General features: G+C 49.8%; 1 long non-coding RNA gene and 1 other non-coding gene across 3 annotated transcripts; one reads left to right on the forward strand and one right to left on the reverse strand.

Moving 5' to 3' along the window:
- Positions 1-267: 267 nt before the first annotated feature.
- Positions 268-397, reverse strand: LOC111558323. The gene has a single exon (XR_002739044.2). It is a non-coding gene; the product is annotated as a small nucleolar RNA SNORA76 (small nucleolar RNA).
- A 140-nt stretch (positions 398-537) lies between these two features.
- On the forward strand, positions 538-19707 carry LOC123382589. 2 transcript variants are annotated; one of them, XR_006591176.1, is made up of 2 exons: positions 538-597; positions 19383-19707. It is a non-coding gene; the product is annotated as an uncharacterized LOC123382589 (long non-coding RNA). The 2 variants fall into 2 exon arrangements; XR_006591175.1 differs by lacking the exon at positions 538-597 and adding an exon at positions 18332-18981.
- Positions 19708-19960: the final 253 nt, after the last annotated feature.

The following is a 19960-nucleotide window of genomic DNA, read 5'->3' on the forward strand; positions in this document are numbered from 1 at the left end:
GGCCAGGTGAGTTAAATTCACGCAGCCTCAGGACCGAGACCAGCTCCTGTCAAGTAGACCGCGGTCCTCAAACTGCTCCCGGCCCCTCACTGCCCTCCCTTCGGGGCCCCCCACGACGCGGTTAACCCGCAGGTCCCGATGATCACGGAGAGGACAGCACTTCCACAAAAGGAACAGGAACGTGCGGACACGGAGTAGCAGGGCCTATAGGACGTCTCCCCGGGGCCCCTTCCACAAGGACCCCCACCCGCTCGCAGCCGGGTGTCCTCGTGTAGCTCACGGTTATAAGGGCCGCCGGGGGGGGGGAGGACCTGGCGGGTCCAGTTATGCGCAAGCGCATGCGTGCAGCCTGAACCCGGCGCCACGCGCAGGCGCGGCAGGGGCTCAAAGGCAGCGCGTAATGTTTATTTATTTTTGAGAGAGAGAGAGAGGGCGCAAGCGGCCGCGAAGAGAGAGAAGGAGAAGGAGAATCCCGAGCGGGCTCGGCACTGTTAGCGCAGAGCCCAACACGGGGCTCGAACTCACCGACTGTGAGATCATGACCTGAGCCGAAACCAAGAGTCGGATGCTTAACCCACCGAGCCACCCAGGCGCCTCGTAAGTACTCTTGTTTTAAGCCAAGTGTTGGGATGACTTTTTAATGCCGCAATAGATGATTAATGTCGCGTATAAAACCCCACCAGAGGGCATTGCACGCTGATGGGGTGACTGGGAGGTGGTGCTCCGCCCGAGTCCTGGGGTGTCCCCACGGGATTACTTCCTGTATCTCACTCTCCCACCCCATACCCTTCCCTCCCAAATAAGCCACTTGTCCTCAAATCCTTGTCTCTGAGTCAGCTTCTAGAGGCCCAAACGAAGACACAGGGAAAGTCAGTCTTCACCATGTGGTCCTGCCTCCTCTCTGAGTATCACTGCCTGGGAGGGGGGGGGGGGGGCTGCACACACACAGCTCATCCAGCCCTGAGGGCCTGCTTCTTCTATGGGTCTCTCACCTCCCCAGGAAACTCACCTCCTCTTTCCTGAGCAGAAAATCCCTCCTGAATCCAGGCTGGTGTCAGCACTCAAGGCCTGAAGATCCCAAGGGCACCCACACCCTTCCCTGTCCACTCCTGTTCCCAGCATGCGTCCGAGTTCCTACCAGTGTAGAGAATCTGCCCTTCACTCCCACTCTGCAGCTGGCATAGATACAGTCTCCCCACAGTGGATTAGTTTTCAAATGCATGGAGATGGTGTGATAAATAACTTTTAAATTCTTTTTTAAAATGTGGGGTGCCGGGGCGCCTGGGTGGCGCAGTCGGTTAAGCGTCCGACTTCAGTCAGGTCGCGATCTCGCGGTCCGTGAGTTCGAGCCCCGCGTCAGGCTCTGGGCTGATGGCTCAGAGCCTGGAGCCTGTTTCCGATATCTGTGTCTCCCTCTCTCTCTGCCCCTCCCCCGTTCGTGCTCTGTCTCTCTCTGTCCCAAAAATAAATAAACATTGAAAAAAAAATTTTAAAAAAAATAAATAAAATGTGGGGTGCCTTTGCACCCCAATGTTTATGGTGGCACTATTGACAATAGCCAATGTATGGGAAGAGCCCAAATGTCTATCAACAGATGAATGGATAAAGAAGAGGTGAGATATATGTGTATATACACAGTGGAATATTAGCAATAAAAAAGAATGAAATCTTGCCATTTGCAACAATGAGGGTGGAACTAGAGTGTAATATGCTAAGTGAAATTAGAGAAAGACAAATATACGACTTCACTCACGTAGAATTTAAGATACAGAACAGATGAACATAAGGGAAGCAAAAATAATATAAAAGCGGGGGGGGGGCAAAGCGTGAGAGACTCTTAAATATAGAGAACAAACTGAGGGTTGCTGCAGGGGTTGTGGGTGGGGGGATGGGCTAAATGGATAAGCGGCATTAAGGAATCTACTCCTGAAATCATTGTTGCACTATATGCTAACTAACTGAGGTATAACTTTAAAAAAAAAAGTGTGCCTGAATTCATTCGAATAGCTGTTCTCTACTGGTGTCTCCATCCACAGGCTAAGTGGATTTTTCTGACATTACAAAGGGGTCCTCCCCCTGATTAAGGTTGGGGCCCCGTGGTGCAACATAGGCCATTAACCCAGGGTAGCAGTGTGGTGACAGCCGTGGGCAGTGCCAGTTCAGGAAGGGAATTGGGAGTTGGGGGAGGCTACCTCACAGGTGATGTCCAGGTTTCCCAGGATACGTGACACTCCAAATGGCGATCTTGCTGCCAGACGTGGGGTCTGATTTGTGTTCTGAAGTTGAGGTCACTGAGGCCTCGGTGGCATCTGTGTCAGCGGTCCCTGTGTCAGGACTTTTTGCCTCGGTCCTGGTTGTTGACTTTTCTACTCTTGATTTGGGGGGGGTGGGCTGCAGCATCTGGGACCCCCAACAGGTCTGTTGTCTACAGTTGTGCAGGGTCATAGACACATGGTCCTAGAGGATTCCATGCACGGGGATTTCTCCAGAGCATTCCTGCCTTCCTGCTATTCTCATGCTTTTCATTTGCTTGTCCGTGTCCCTCCAACCCCGAGCCCCATGTGAGCTGAGTCTTTATCACCCCTGTGCTGCGTGCCCAGCTGAGGCCGGGCCATCAACACGGCCACCAGAACCATCACACCAGCCACACGTGTGATCTAAATTCTCTAAGAGCCATTTTAAAACAGCAAATGCAGCAGAGGAGAAGGATTTTAATATTATATTTTATGTAATCCAAAATACCCAAAATGCTTATCATTCCAGCATATGATCAATGTAAGATTTATTAATGAAATGTTTTACTTACTGCATATCCCTATTCAGACCCCTAAATTTTCACCAGAAACACCTGATCTGTATTTAGACTTCATAAAATTTGTGGTTGAAAAAAACAGATTCATGGGGCGCCTGGGTGGCTCAGTTGGTTAAGCGTCTGACTTCTGCTCAGGTCATGATCTTGCAGTTCGTGGGGTCGAGCCCCGCGTTGGGCTCTGACAGCACAGAGCCTGGAGCCTGTTCAGATTCTGTGTCTCCTCCTCTCTCTGCACCTCCCCCACTCATTCTCTCTCTCTCTCTCTCTCTCTCTCTCTCTCAAAAGTAAACATTAAAAAAAAATTTTTTTTAAGCAGATTCAAATGTCCAAGTTGTTCCAAACATCCTTGAGGGTTTTCCAAGAACTGTGTCAAGCATCTACTTTAACATTTAAATGAATACAAAACAAACAAAAATTTTAAATGAAGCATTCAGCTCCTTGGTCACTCTAACAACATTTGGGGCCAGTGACCACTATAACTGGGCAGCGTAGATCGAGAACATCCCACTGGGCAGAGACTTCTGTTGGACACAACAGATCCCAGCCTTTGTGTTCTTTGGACAGGGGTGCTTATTAACAATGAATTGGGACCCGTCTGGATGCTGACTCGGACCCTCACCTCACCCCCGAGGGGTTTGGGGTGGAGACGCACGCTCCGCCTGGCACCCCCATCTGTGAAACTCGTAATGCCTTTACAACCCTCAAACACAATTCTGCAAACGACGTGGGCAAGAAAGCCCAGAATGAGAAGGTGGATTGATTCAATATTCCCCCTAGACCTTTGTGTTCCAGATGGGGCCTTGGAACCTAAACATTTCAATATGCTCTTCAGAGACCAATGCTTCCAAGAACGTGTGGAAAAGCAAAGTCTGAGACCAGCGCATCTTTAAACATTTCCCGGGTGGGGCCCATCTAGTTCATTTCTGGTGACACTTAAGGGCGGTGAGGGGCTGTCTGCCCATTAAGCCGGCCACAGGCTGCCGCTTTAATTTACTTTCCGCTATTTCGGGGCCTTGGTCTGCTTGTGTGGATTTTCTCTTAGCCTCAAACAAATAAATAATTCATCCCCAAAGTGGCACATTTGCTGGTATTGCTTAGATTAAAATCCCTAAAATATGTATTTCATTTGGATTTGGTGGGGCCGTTATCAGTCTCAGATAGCACTGGAGCTAAAATAAAATCTGGAGCTCTTATGAGATAACCCACAAGTCAACTCCGGACGTTCTCTGAATCTGGATTCTTCTCACTGTGGTCTCTCCTAATGACAGGCCTGGAGACAGCAAGTGGCGGTGTTTTTATAGCGCAAGCTGGTCCTCTGGCTGAGTCCTCCTAATTACCGTGTTGGAGGGCATGTAGCACCTGCTTCCTGTGCTTGTAGAACTGAGGAAATGTGCTATGTAATATTTATGGTTCCTGTAGAAATCACAGAATAATTTGTGGTGCCTAGCATTTGGTGGTGTTTGCAGTAGAGGCTCCCAGCCTTCGAGAAGGTGCACCCTCCCTGCCGCCTTCACCGGGGTCAGGCACACCTGCCCGGGGATCGTGCCCTCCTTAGGGGCGTGTGGCCGGGCTCTCCTGGCGGCACTGGCCTGGGAATTTGGGTCAGTGGTGGGATTAAAACCCCATTTAAAGATGCTCAGAAACGTGTTAGCCTCCGGCAAATTCATTTGGAATCCTCACAACTGTCCTGCGTTGACCTTCATCGTGTGTCTGGCAGAAGCCGGAAGAAACCAGGGAGGAGGGGAGAGTCTTGAAGATGGTAAAGGTGGAGGGGAGAGGGGGACCCCAGGAGACCCAAGATTCTGCCAGCCTTCCTCCTTCTCTCCTTCCCTTCCTCCCTTCCTCCCTTCCTCCCTTCCTCCCTTCCTCCCTTCCTTCCTGTAACATTAAAAACTTTTTTAGATGGGGCAGCTGGGTGGCTCAGTCGGTTAAGGGGCTGACTTCGGCTCGGGTCATGATCTTGCAGTTTGTGAGTTCGAGCCCCGTGTCGGGCTCTGCACTGACGGCTCAGAGTCTGGAGCCTGCTTCAGATTCTGGGTCTCCCCCTCTCTCTCTATCCCTCCCCCACTCACACTCTGTCTCTCAAAAAAAAATGTTAAAAATTTTACAAAATTTTTTTTTAATTTTTTTTTTCAACGTTTATTTATTTTTGGGACACAGAGAGACAGAGCATGAACGGGGGAGGGGCAGAGAGAGAGGGAGACACAGAATCGGAAACAGGCTCCAGGCTCTGAGCCATCAGCCCAGAGCCCGACGCGGGGCTCGAACCCACGGACCGCGAGATCGTGACCTGGCTGAAGTCGGACGCTTAACCGACTGCGCCACCCAGGCGCCCCTACAAAATTTTTTTTAAATGTTAATTTATTTATTTTGAAAGAGGGAGAGCGGGGGGGGGGGCAGAGAGAGAGAGAGAGAGAGAGAATCCCAGGCAGGCTCCAAACTGCCAACACAGAGCCCCACATGGGGCTCCAACTAACAAACTGTGAGATCGTGACCTGAGCTGAAATCAAGAGTTGGACACCCAGGTGTCCCCTTCCTGTAACATTTAATAAATACCTACTAGGGGCACCTGGGTGGCTCAGTTGGTTAAGCGTCCGACTCTTGGTTTTGGCTCAGGTTATGATCTGACAGCTTTGTGGGTTCGAGCCCCACATTGGGCTCTGTGCTGGCAGCATGGAGCCTGCTTGGGATTCTCTCTCTCTCTCTCTCTCTCTCTCTCTCTCTCTCTCTCTCTCTCTCTCTCTCTCTGTCTCTTACTGCCTTTCCTCCACTTGTGCTGTCTCTGTCTCTCTCAAAATAAACTTTAAAAAAATTTTAGTAAGTACCCACTACGTGCCAAGTACCCATAAAGATACCAAATATCACCAACGACACAGCCACGTCCTTGAAGCACACGGTCAAGAAGCACACGGCCTGGAGGAGGGGAGTTACCCTCAGGAATCACACATGTAAATGCACAGTGGTGCCAAGTGCTACAGAGAAGCATTCAAATGCCTGTTTCTTGAAGTTAGAGGCCGGGGCAGTACAGGTTTTGGTCCTCACTGGCCTGATACCCACGCGGGTGCAGGGCAAGGCCTCTGTGCGTGCCGGCACTGTGACGCCCAGCCCGTCAACGTCCGCGTCATCGATGCCTTCATTCACTCCCTCCATCCACCAGCACTCGCTGTGCGGGCCCCGTGCTGGGCGCTCACAGGCGACCCTAACCCAGCTAGGAGACACCAGTGGCAGGGGTGAGCTGTGGAGGGTGAGGCCTCGTGCTCAGGGAGGAGAAGGGGGGGGGTCAGTGTGGACAAAAATGAAGGCCCCCCCAAATGAGGACCAGTCACGGCTATTTATTCAGAGCCTCCTAAAGCAAATAAACCCGTCATTCGTGTTTGGCAGAGATGCAAAGGCGGGCAGCGGGGTGGTGGAGTTTTACAAGGGGCCACAGGGAAGACTCAGACTTGCCCTGGCTGGGGGGCCTGAGGAAGCTGGAGGCGGGCTCCCTAGAAGTGGGACATTCTATGTGATCGGTTAGGGGGCCGTATTTGGCTTTCTCTGGTTTGTCCTAAGTTGGAATCAGGAACAAAAACGAGCGAAGCGGCCAGCCGATGAAGTCCTGGCCGTCTGGGGCCCGTTGCTGCGGGGGGGTTCAAGTTCTGTCTTCACATACGGTCTGGCCTCTGGTTGGCATTTCAGTCTCTCCTCTTGAGTTCCCGTGCTCCCTGCCACCCTTCGAATGAGACTTTGTTCCACATCCTCACTCACATCAGGAAGGCATCATAGAGGAGGGGTGCATGAGCTGAGTCTGGAAGGGAGAGGAGAGGTGAGTTGTCTCGGGGAAGGGCACTCAGGGCAGAGGAAGCAGCCTCGGGAAGGAGCCCGGGACCCAGGGAGTAGTGAGCACTTGGGGACGGGGGCACCAGAGGGCTTTGTGCCCACAGAGGCAGGGAGATGGGATGAGAACAGAAAGAGCGAGAACCCGGGTCATCCGGAGTCTGGAGGTTACCTGGGGGCAATAGGGAGCCACCTGAGGGCTTTCAGCAAGGGCAGGCCACGATCTAAAGTGAGAACTAGAAAGTGGGATGTGCCATCCTGGGGACAGTTCACTGTTGTGGGGTGGGGGCTGCAGGAGGCGGTGCTCAGGGGGAGATAGGAAGATTTGCTGTCGCACTGGTCTGGCCAAGAGACGAGGGGCCAGAGCCATAAGAAGAAGAGTCAGCGGAGACAGGATGGACAGCCCCAGCCGTTCCCGTGAGGGATCCTGGGTGTGGAGGTGACACAGAGATGCTCCTGGGTTCCACGCAACAGCCTGGGTGTCCCTCGGAGCAACTCTCAGGATGTGTGGTGCCATATTCTCCAACTCGTCCTTCACTGAAAGGTTACAGGGCAGTACCTCATAGTTAGTGCAAGTTAGCTTGCACAGATGACCAAGGAGGCCGTGGCCAATCACTGAGCATGTGCAGTGTGGTACTTTGAATGAATGCACGCACGAGTGAGTGGGTGAGTGAAGGAAGGAATGAATGATACAACAACGCTCCTTCATCCAACCAGGGCGCTTCCTTGCAAAGCAAGAAGTCAGCTCCCTCAATGACTGGGATGTAATTTAGTTCCTAATGAGCCCTTGAGTGTGTATCGTAATCAGGGAGCGCTCTGGCGGGCGAACCTGTCGGCCGGACAAGCCACTTCTTTGTTGAGTTGAGCTAAGATGGTGATTTACCAGAGTGAAAACTAATAAGATTCCACAGGCACCAGCTTTTATGTGCAGTCATATAATACGGGTGTAATTATACGCGTGCATCCGTAAATTGGACACAGACCTAAAGAGCACGCTTCTGGTAGCAAAGCGAAAGACTCGGCAAAGCCATAAAAGATATCACGGTGCCTGCTGTGTGCGTGTGGAAGCTGCCATTGGTGGGGTGTCTGTTTCCACGAACTCGGTGATCTGGGGGCTCTTTTGTGATTCGGCAGTCTTGCCCTTTCTTCTTGAAGTCAGGCAGTGCCCAGTCTTGGCGGCCTCCCCACGTCTCAGCCACTAACGTCGGCGAAAGCTTTGTGCTGGCTGAGAGCATTTCTTGCACTTTGTGTGGCTTCCAGCCGTGTTGTTGGTTAATCACAGAGCTTAAAATGTGATCAGACAAGATCTGACTTTAGCCTTTCTAAGCTGGCAATTTTGCAGAAGGCCCACGGAATGACATTCATTACTTTAATTGTAAAGCCCTTGAACTACTGGTTCTACCTGAAGCAGACAGAGTGGTGGTGGCTTGGGGTGGGGGGGGGGGCAGGTGGATTAAAAAGCAAGCCTGCCCCCTCCTGGAGCCATTCCTTCTCCTGTAAAGGAGGGGTTTGATCCAGGCTGCCTCCTTGTAAGAACCACCACCCCCCCCCCCGCCCCGTCCCGTAAAATTCTAAAACCCTGATTACTCCCTAGGACATGGCTTCTGTAACAGTCCTTTAACCCCACCTTGTAGGAACCAGTCCGGAATTGGGTAAAAAGGCTGAGAAACAGATACCCAGGACATTTTGGCTGCTCAGTGCTCAAATGACTCTGGGGAGATACTCTTGTTACCCATTTGCCAAGTCAGGTTGATTCAGCCTGGCCCTTGCAGGCTCTTTGAAACCCTGGAGGGAGAGTCTGTTGGGGGGCTGAGCTGGGGTTTGGGGGGGGTAACTTGTGTGCAGATTTCCCAGTGCTTTTGCAGCTAATCCTATGTGTCGGCTGCCCTCTGGGGAGGCTGTGGGGGATGGGGGGGGATCCAAACTGTTGAAGGTCTCTGAGGTCTTCCAGGAGGAGACAGACCGGTGGTCACCTCTCCAGCTGGGTGGGATTCTGTTGGACAGATAGAAAGAGACAAGGCGTTCCGTGTTTTCATCTGGGGGGTGACCACCTGGCTATGTGTGCAAAGATCCGCTGAGCCCTTGGAATGCTCCACCTGATAAGAGTGTCTTTGCTTACTTGGAGGCCTTGGGCAATGGCAGACAGTCTAGTAATATGATTTAGGATGGGGGCTTTGGGTCACAATGGTCACCTTGACCTCCAGAAGGGCTGGAGACTGAGGTCAGCCATACAGGGAGTCAACCATGTCTGTGTTATGGATCCCCAGTAAAGACCCTGGGGGCGCCTGGGTGGCTCAGTCGGTTGAGCATTCAACCCTTGATTTTGACTCAGGTCATGATCCCAGGGCCGTGGGATCCAGCCCTGTGTCGAGCTCTGTGCTGGGCTTCTCTCTCTCTCTCTCTCTCTCTCTCTCTCTCTCTCTCTCTCTGTCTTCCCCTCTGCCCCTCTCTCCCATCTGCGTGCTCTCTCTCTTTCTCTTTCTAAAATAATAAAAATAAAAATATAAGACTCTGGACACCGAGGCTGGGGGGCTTCCCTGCTCATGCATATTGTCACATGTCACTGGGAGACATCTGCACTGCCCTTGACTCCACTGATAGGTGACAGCTGGAAACTCTGTGTTTGCATCTTTTCTCTCCTCTGCCCCATGAGCCTTTTCCTTGTCCTGATCTTCATCTGTATTCTTCCACTGTAATAAACCTTGACCTTGTGTGTAACAGCTCTTGGCGAATTCTGTGAGTCCTCTCAGTGAATTAACCAAACCTGAGGGTGGTCTTGGGTACCACTGACGTCAGAAGTAAAGACTCGTGGACTGTTCCCCTGACTCTGGAAATGGCCAGGCCCGCAACTGGGTTTTCTACCATTTGCAGAATACATGCTCAGTCTAGCTCACACCGGCCACCTGCACCTGGAGGAGATGAGGGAGGACGAGGGAGAAGTCCCTTGAGGACCTTTCTGGAAGCTGTTTCTCTTCAGAAGAACAGGTCGCTGCCACCTGGGTCCTCGCACAGAAACCAACAAACAAAGAAACAGGCACATTCCTGATCCGCAGAGTTACGGACCCTCCTTGGGACAGGGCCCTTTGAGTCTCATCCGCCCTTCCGTTTTCGCACCTGCCTCTCCTCCCCCGTCACGTGTCCCCGGAGGAAAGTGAACGTTTCCAAGAAACCGCGGACCGCGTGAGATCAGTTTCTTTAGATCCCATTGGACGTTCCCCACCTGGTACCCACAGAATCTGAAAAAAAGCAAATGAGTTCTGGAGAGAGAATTTATTGGGGGAAGAGGAGATAGCAAACAATTATGTGTATCTGTTGGTTTGTTTTTCACATCTGGTCACCAGGCCAAAGAAACATAATTAATTTTTTGGTTCCAAAGAGACAATTCCACCAATGATACACATCTTTAATTAGCCCAGCTCAACAATTGTGCCCCGGTACTTTATTTCAGGGAGCTCCACGCTGACACGTTAATGGAAGATGGTTCCAGACTCCGGGGTAAGAATAAAAGTGATTGCGCAGGCCTGAAATGAAGGTGGTTGCTTACACAAGATAAGCCCTGGGTTTCATTCTAGAAGTGATCTAATCGGTGGCGCATCTAGGAGCCACATGCAAATGGGAGAAGAGCAGTGTGGAATCCGTGGGGGGGGGGGGGGAGGAGGGGGTAGGTACGTCTCTTGAGGCCGTGTTTTGCAAGTGGTGGAAATGCAATACGGACTAGCTTGAACATCCAGAACTTTTGTCATCTTACAAATCTGAAGGGTTCTGTGGCAGGGCTCTCCGAGCGGCCTCCGACCCGGTTCTCTGCCATTCCCTCATCTCCCTTCCTCGGCTTGTCGGCTTCCTTCTCACACTGGTTTCCCTCCCAGTCACAACACGGCTGCCAGGAGGCCTGGCAGGAGGCACGTGGCTGCAGACCTCCTCCTTCCCGTGGGGAAGGTTGGGGGGAGTGAGCAGAATAGCCTCCCACAACCCTCGGAGTCCTGAGCTCGGCTCTGATGGGACCAACCCGGCCGGGGCCTGATTGGCTTAGGTGAATGACTCACGTATGTACCAAATGGCCACACGAGGAGGAGCTGAGTGTGGTTAGAAAGGAGTGATGGGTTGAGGGGCGCCTGGGTGGCTCGGTCGGTGAAGCCTGTGATGCTTGGCCTTGGCTCAGGTTGGGTCACGGTTTGTGAGTCAGAGCCCCACGTCAGCTTTGGTGCCAAAAGTGCGGAGCCTGCTTGAGATTCTGTCTCTTTCCTTCTCTCTCTGCCCCTCCCCTTCTTGCTCTCTCTCTTTCTCAAAGTAAATAAATTAACATTAAAAAAAAAAAGGAGTAATGGGTTGATACCAGTAGCATTAGTAGGATAATTTGAAGAGAGCTGACTAGAGACTCATCAGAGGCGTGAGCAGGGGGAGAGGAAAACCGTGAGGCTGAGGCGGTGCCCTGGGTTCTGTGACTGCCCCTAGGCCTGCGGGGGCCAGGCACCGCCATGGTCACTGAGACTGGCATCAGAGGGATCAGAGGGGAGGGAACCACCTGACAGAACCCATGGCCCTGGTCCAAAGAGCAGCCAGCTGGTGCTGACAGTGCCCATAAAGAGCTGAGAAACAAATCCCAGACCCCGCTCTCTGCCCCCACTCTATCACCTGCTGGGCTCCCCATTGCCAAACCTGACAAGAAGCCAGAGGGCAGGGAGCCTCAGGGTGTGGCCGGCACAGAGCAGTCCTGGGCGGAGAGCAGCTTGGAGGAGCCTGGGGGAGGGCCCCCAGGGCAGGAGACGGAATCCTGGTCCATGGCGTGGGGTGCAAACACAGCTCCCGGCTGCGTCTCCCTCCAGGAACCAGGCAGGGGCATCTACAACAGGTCAGACCAGCTTCCCCAGCAAGCCTGTTGGTCCTGATGTGTGAGCCCTCTAGGACCAATAGGGAAAGTTTGCTCTCCTAATCAAAAAGTTGCTTTGTGAAATCAAAACCGGGCAGATCAGGTTTCAAATCGTGGCTCTGCCATTTACCAGCCTTGTGAATAGAAAGAAGTTAACCTTCTTATAATCTAGCTTCCTCATTCACAAGAAGGGAAGGATAACACAACTGGCCGTTAGGGGCATTAAGTTAAATAATGTGTGCCAGATGCCTGGCATGTAATATGTGCTTGATATATGCTGTTACTGTTTTTGACTGAGATACACTGTGATGTATTTACATTGTGATACAATGTGATACATTGCCCATAAAGCCTTAGAGGATGCTCTACATGGGGCCCTGCGCTTTTTTTTTTTTCATGATTTCTCTAAAGAGGTGGCATCTCAGCTAGACCAGAATGGGCAAGAAATTTTCCAGATGAATGCCACTGTAAGGAAGATCTTTCTCTATCTGCTCCTTGATCGCATCATTGTGCTGCTCAAACATCTGCTATGACTCCCTATTTCCTGCCATAATAATTCTGAGCCTGTGTGACCTGAAGTCATCTGCCCACACCATCCCCATCCATGGGAAAGCTGTGCCTGGGCCCATAGTTCTAAACAGCTGGAAGTCTTCCCCCCCCCCCACATTCTCATCTTCCCAAATCCATAAATCCCTCCCACTTAAGCTTCAAGACTCAAGGAGGCTCCCCTCATCTGCGCAGCCCTGTTTCCACACCCACACATCCCTCCCCGTTGGATCGCTGCTATCCGCTAAGGCCCTTACTCACCAGCTCTGAGTTGCTGGATGTGGGAGCTCAGAATCCTGGCACATAGCCTTGTTCACAGTAGGCACTCCATAAATGTTGGTTGAGTAAATACGTCATTATTTGCAATTTAATAATTTAATATTTTATTAGTTGTGGTAAGTGACAAAGAGTCTCCATTTTCTCATTGGTGAATCTTAAGGATTATGATGAAGAATGAACCAATATGAGTCCCCATATTTGATGTATAAGACTCATCACAGGGACTCATATATACATATATACATATATATATATACATATATATACATATACATCGTGTGTGTGTGTGTGTATGTGTGTGTGTGTATATATATATATATATATATATATATATATATATATATATATATATGTAAGAACCTCTTCCCACTAAACACACCCTCACTGCAAACTACAGGTAACCATTGGTCTGCTGTCCAAATGGAATAGAGTTTCTTTCCTAAAGTGTAATAAAAGAATTAGACTACAAGTGCTCTTAGTAGGTTGGCTTCTTTCACTCACCTCGATGTTTTTAGATTCACCCATGTTGTTGTATTCCTTTTTAAGACTCACTAGTATTCCATTTCACGGATGTATCACAATTTGTAATTTGTCAGTCTGTTCATTTGTTGATGGACATTCGAACATTGTCTGATTTGGGTTATTATGAATAAGCTTTCATGAACCTTTGTGTATGAGTCTTTGTGTGGACATATGTTTTCTTTTGGGTAAATACCTAGGAGTGGAATCACTGAGTTGTACAATAAGTGTATAATTAACTTAATAAGAGACTCCCAAACTGTTTTCCAAAGTGGTTGTAGCATTTCACGTTCTGGCCGACAAGGTATAAGAGTTCTAGTTGCCCCAGATCCTTGTCAACATTTGGTGTTGTCAGTGTTAAATTTTAGCCACTCTAGTGGGTGTACAGTAGCATCTCACTGTGGTTTTAGTTTGCAATTCCCTGGCAGCTAATGATGTTGACCATCTTTTCATGTGCTTGTTGGCTATTCATGCATTTGCTTTTGTGAAAGGTCTGTTCAAATCTCCTGTCCACTCCTATGGTTTTAAAGCCTGCCTCCCACATAAACCAAAAAGAAAAAAAAAAAATCCTGAGTGTCACTTTCCCAGCTTCCCTTGCAGCTAGCCTGTACTCGTGAAATCTAGGATTGATGAATCCGAGGCACCCGGCCCAATCTGTGCTTTCTGAGCTGGTGATTGGACAAGTAGGGATGTTTCTGCATTGGTGGTAACACCAGCTGCCGTGGTACCAGTGGCCACACACATTGACTAGTGACCTCTATCAAGTGTTGAAGTGAAGCCCAACCCACTGGATTTTTTAGAGCCCAGCAGCAGGGGCCTCACCATGTCAGGCCTGTGACTGACTCTGGACCAGCTTCCTCAAATCCTGCCTGTGATCCTGGAGCCACTCAACCTCCTTTTAGTGACCTCCTTTCCTGCTTGCATCAGCCACATCCACTGAGTCTGTTTCTTTTTTCTTTTTTTTTTTTTTCAATTTTTTCAATGTTTATTTGTTTTTGAGATAGAGCGTGAGCAGGGGAGGAGCACAGAGAGAGGGAGACACAGAATCTGAAGCTGGCTCAAGGCTGAGCTGTCAGCACAGAGCCCGATGCGGGGCTCAAACTCACAAACTGCCAGATCATGACCCGAGCCGAGGTCGGATGCTTAACCGACTGAGCCACCCAGGAGCCCTGCTGAGTCTGTTTCTATCAGGACACAGCTTGGAGCACAGTAGGTTGGTATGTTGATTTCTGGCGTACTGGGAATGTCCAAGATTGTGACTTTCTCGGTCTGAACGAGAGCCCATGAATTAACATGCCACTTGTCACTGCACCCATTACAGGTTTGGCTTGCTTGTCAACTTTTTGCCAAAGGGCTTGACAATAAAAGACACTGTTGAAAATGAAATCTTAAAATTGCCTTTTTTAAAGAGGGCTCTTTTCCAAAGGCTGGATCTCCGCCCGCATTTGCATTTGGACTTGGGAAGCGAATACAGTGTGATAAGTATTTATTTTTAATAATCTGATAGCATGCAAATACATTTCCCATTTCCCCACTTCTTTCCCTTTGTGAAACTTTGTGCCCCTGACGGAAATAAGAACGAGCAAAGACTCAACAACTAAAAATGCAGCTGGGGGTTTCTCCACCACTGTCCTTTGGGAATTGCTAGAAAATTTCTGAAGTTACAGGCTTGGCACCCCACTCTAAGTACAATTTTGGGATCGCACTTCTCAGGGCAGGGCAGGGCAGGGTCTAGGTTTTGCAGGCTCTGAAGCACCTATGATTTGGGGGCTAAGAAGAGAATGCAAAACTATCACAAAAGCATTAGAAGCAGGCATTGGAGGGACACCTGGGTGGCTCAGTTGGCCGAGCGTCCGACTTCAGCTCAGGTCGTGATCTCACGGTTCTCGTGGGTTTGAGCCCCATATCGGGCTCTTTGCAACCTGCTTCAGATTCTGTGTCTCCCTCTCTCTCTGCCCCTCCCCTGCTCATGCTCTGTCTCTGTCTCTCAAAAATAAATAAATGTTAAAACAAAATTAAAAAGAAAGAAAGACGCAGGTATTGGAACGGGCCCTTGCAAGGGAGGGAGCTGAAGCCTGAATTTCATTAGCTTCATAATATGTCTGTTTCTTACTACCACTGCTATTCTTTAAACATCAGCAACAAATTCTAGAGGCTGTGTGCTTCCTCCCATGTCGTTGGTCTACCAGTTGGTTGAACTGCCCCCAGAGCTCTGGGCTTTCTCCACTTTGGTCTGATGCCCAAACAGGGTGAGCCAAGGGACACAGATTTCCATGCTCTGTGGTCAGGGCCAAGTGTAAGTTCCATGCTTGTACAAGCGGCACGGGGTCAGCTCATTCTCAGCCAAGACGCTGCCCTCGAGTAGCTGAATGCATGCGCTATATCAATGCGGCCACAGGAGCAGCGGATGAAGCTTCACCACGTGACTCACTCCAAGTCTTAGCACGAAGAAGGACGGAGCCAGAAGAGGATTTGCAGCATGATCTTACATTTAAGATTGTGTGTGTGTGGTCATAGATACCCTTACAGTGAGGATGAGTCTATGCTCCAGAGATGGCTGAAACCTCATTTCCTCCCTGCCAGCTCTCCTGCAGTGTGACCTCGATACTCCCTTACCAAAGGCTGGGAGGGTCTAATTCTCTTGCCCTTGAACCTAGGCTGGCCTTGTGACTCACTTTTAACTGATAAAACGGAGGGGAAAGGGAAGCCTATGACTCGGAGACTCTTGAAACCCTTCCTCTCCAGACCAGTTCCTTTTGGGACACTCCGTGCGCAAATTGGCTGCTATGCTGTGAGGATGCCCACGCCACACGCAAGGTCACGTTTAGGCACTTCGGGAACATCACTTCCAGGTGGGCCCAGCCTTCAAGACATCCCAGTTCAGACAGTGGCTGCGTGAGTGGAGAAACCTCCAGACAATCCAGTCCCCTGTCGCTGTAGGAGTCTTTCCAGCTGAGGCCCCAGACGTGTGGAGTGCAGCATGTGCCCTGCCTGGATTCCAGACCCACAGACACCGTGAGCTTTCTAAAACATTTGTGTTTCATGCCACTTAGCTTAGGATAGCTCATTATGCAGCAACAGATAATGAGATATATAGCTATATGTTTGTTCAAGGTAATATGAACAGAGAACGGATGGGTTGAGATGTATGCCAGGCTGTTGACATTGGTCAGAGATGAGGGAAGGCAGGGAGGGAAGGAATGGGGGAGAGAGAGAGAGAAGATAAGCCAAAGAAAAGTTTCCCATGATTCAGTGTGCTGTGTGTCTGTGTGTAAATGTTTGGTTTTTAAAAATTAATTAATTTATTTTTTAATTTAAATCCAAGTTAGTTAACATATAATGTAATTATGATTTCAGGCATAGAATTTAGTGATTCATCACTTACATATAACACCCAGGGCTCATCCCAACAAGTACCCTCTTAGTACCATCACCCATTTGGCCCATCCCCCACCCAATACTCCACCAGCAACCCTCAGTTTATTCTCTGTATGTAAGAGTCTCTTATGGTTTGTCTCCCTCCCTGTTTTTATCTTATTTTTGCTTCCCTTCCGCTATGTTCATCTGTTTTGTTTCTTAAATTCCACGTGTGAGATCACATGTTTGTTTTTCTCAGACTGACTTATTTAGTTTAGCATAATACCCTCCAGTTCCATCCACGTAGTTGCAAATGGCAAGATTTCATTCTTTTTGATTCCCGAGTAATACTCCATTGTACATATAGACCACATCTTCTTTATCCATTCCTCAGTCAATGTACATTTGGGCTCTTTCCATACTTTGGCTATTGTTGGTAAGCGCTGTTATAAACATGGGGGTTCATGTGCCCCTTCGAAACAGCACACCTGTATCCCTCAGATAAATACCTAGTAGTACAATTGCTGGGTCGTAGGGTAGTTTTATTTTTAATTTTTTGAGGAACCTCCACACTGTTCTCCAGAGTGGCTGCACCAGTTTGCATTCCCACCAACAGTGCAAAAGTGTTCCCCTTTCTCCGCATCCTCACCAATATGTGTAAATATTTAAAGAGATTTTCGTGAGAAGTTGGTCTCCAAAATGTTTGTGATCGAATGTAGGTGGTTTTTCTTCCTTATAATTGTCTATGTTTTTGCAATTTTCTTTACAATTATCAGGTATTTTTATATAACCAGAAAACAGGACAAGCTTTTTTATAGAGTTTTTATTAAAAATTTTTGCTTAAAAAAAAAACTGTTTTGAGCGGTCCTCGCTGAGCAGAGGGTCATGCTACAGTGAGTCAGTCATCCCAAAGCCCACGGCTAGGTGCAACCTCTCAATTATTGACTCTTTCCTGGACCAGGGTCCCCAGCCTTGTGTCCGGGGCTCTGCAGTGACCTCCAAGGATGTGGCTTTCGGGAACAGCCTTCACTCGCCTCCCTCCATGGCCCTGACCCTCAGGGGATCCTCTGTGAGTCCCACCGTTTGCCTGATCAGCCACTGGTCATGTGGGTGTGTGACCACCGGCATGACCTTCCCCCTCCAACAGGACCTGCGTTTTCTTCCACAAATGGTAGTAGAAGCCAGAGGAGGCAGGGGTTGAAGGCCTGACTCTGGATTGACACCTTCCCCTGGATTTTTTTTTTTCTTTTTTTTGAGAGACGGAGAGTGGGATAGAGGCAAAGCGAGAGGAGAAAGGGAATCCCAAGCGGGCTCCACGCCGTCAGCGCAGAACCTGACGTGGGGCTCCATCCCACGAACTGTGAGATCGTGACCTGAGCCAATAGCAAGAGTCGGACGCTTAACTGACTGAGCCACCCAGGCGCCCCTGCCACTGGACTTTTTAAATAGCTTTATTGAGATATAAGTCACATACTCCACACTACACCCACTCAAAGCAGACGAGCCAGTGATCTCTAGCATATTATGTAAAATTTTTTAAATTGTGATAAAATACAGATCACGTAAAAATTGCCATTCTAATCATGTGTAGGTGTATAATTCAGTGGCATGAAGTGTACCCACAATGCTATGCAACCATCACCACTATTTATTTCCAAAGCTTTTTCATGACTCCAGACAGAAACTCTGTATCCGTTAGCCAGTAACCGACACCCCCCCACCCTCCTTCCCCCAGCCTCCCGGTAACCTCTGATCTACTTTCTGTCTCTACGAATTTGCCTATTCCAGATACTTTACATAAGCGGAATCACAGGGTACACGGTCTTTTGTGTCTGTCTTCTTTCACCTCGTACAATGTCCTCAAGATTCATTTATGTCGTAGCACGTGTCAGTAAGTTCTTCATTCATTTAAAAAAAATTTTTTTAATGTTTATTTATTTTTTAAGAGATGGAGAGACAGAGTGTGAGTGGGGAGAGGGACAGAGAGAGAGAGGGAGACACAGACTCCGAAGCAGGCTCCAGGCTCTGAGCTGTCAGCACAGAGCCCGACGCGGGGCTTGAACTCACGAGCTGTGAGATCATGACCTGAGCTGAAGTCGGACGCCCAACCGACTGAGCCACCCAGGCACCCCCAGTTCTTCATCCATTTTTATGTCTGAATTTTTATGTCTGAACCCGTTGTACGGATGTACTCCACTGTGTTTATCCATCTGCTGGTGGACACTTGAGTTCTGTCTTTCCTGCCACTGGCTTTTTTGAGACCCAAGAGTGTGTTTCTCCTTGAAGATACAGGACACATTTTCCTTGATCAGGATTCAAACTCTGTCCTGGGGACATTTCAGGTCTGGAGGAGGGAGGGGCCGGGTGAGGCGGAACAGCTGTGGATACGGATGGAGCCTCACAGGTGGCCGGCCCACACCTGCCAGTGGCTAACACAGACTCTGGGTCATTCCCTGCACTCCGACCTGGGCTAACTCCACACCCTCTCCGGAACTCAGTTTCCTCGCGAATGCCTCCACGTGGACTGCTGCAAGGACCAAATGAGATGTGCAGGTAGAGCACTTTGCCCAGCGCCCGGTCCGTGATGAGCACACAGCGCTGGGACGTCCTGCAGCTGGCACCTTCCACCCGGCACCATCTGCGTCCCTCTGCCTGTGGCTTTCCTGGAAGCTCTGATGGTGCCCATGGCACAATAGACAGGGACATACAGCCACCCCTATTCCAACAGCCTCCCGCCAACCACGTGTGAACACCAGCCCCCTCACACTTGGGTCTGGGTATCCAGGTGCGTGTTTCATAGCGCTTCCCAGAGTCCTCAGTGGGGTGAAGCTCCAGTTGTCCCTGGGGGGAGGCCGGCTTGGCGTCACCCCCTCTGCTGGCTGCCTTCTCTTCCTCATCTCACTTCCCCTCTCTTCCACCGATGTTCCGTGGGCTTCCTGAATAAACAGCATGCGCTTGAATCCTTGTCTCAGGGTCTACTTCTAGGCAGAATTCCAATTAAGACCCCCATATACTAGTAGGAGTAGCAGCAGCAGTCAACGGGGTCCCATCTCAATCTCCACCTCCTCCAAGAGGCCTCCCCTGACTGCACCCACCGCAGGGACCACCCTCTCCTACAAAGTTGCAGCCCTCGGCGGCCGGAGCTTTCATTTCTCTCTTGAGCACGTCCGCCTTATTTCGTTCCAGGTCTCATCAGTTGCATGCAGAAAATGCTAATTCTGTGGGCTGGCCCAGGGGGCTGACAACGGCACGCTCTGAATCTGTGATGAAGCCATCCCGCCTTTGATGGAAACAGAAGATGAAACGTGGCTCAGCGCATCCCGGGGAGACGGGGCCCGGCATGCAATATTTAAACGGCCCTTTCATGAAAGGGAGCTACCCAGGCTCTTAACATCGGTGTTCAAGAAAGTCAGACTCGATTTTTAGCCTCAGACTGATGTTTGGGTGCACTTCGTGTTTTAAATACTCATTTCTGTGGCCTTGATATATTAATCCATCTCCTTTCAAGTTTTACAAGCCTAACGTGCTATTGTCGGTACTTTGTTGGGAGGTGGGCGTGAGAGGTAGGGACTCATCACATCGAAGAGGGAATTTCACTGTCCCTCAGAGGTCAGTAAAGCTGACGCCTTCGACGTGGAGACATGAGACACCAGAGGCATCGTTCACACGATTCAGGGCCTTGTCTGTTCTTCCTCTTTCTCTTCCCTCTTTGTTTCTGCTTTTTTATTGAGATATAACTTCTGATAAAGTGGACAGATCTACGC

This window comes from Felis catus, chromosome E3 (assembly GCF_018350175.1).
Source record: "Felis catus isolate Fca126 chromosome E3, F.catus_Fca126_mat1.0, whole genome shotgun sequence".
Classification (NCBI taxonomy): domain Eukaryota; kingdom Metazoa; phylum Chordata; class Mammalia; order Carnivora; family Felidae; genus Felis; species Felis catus.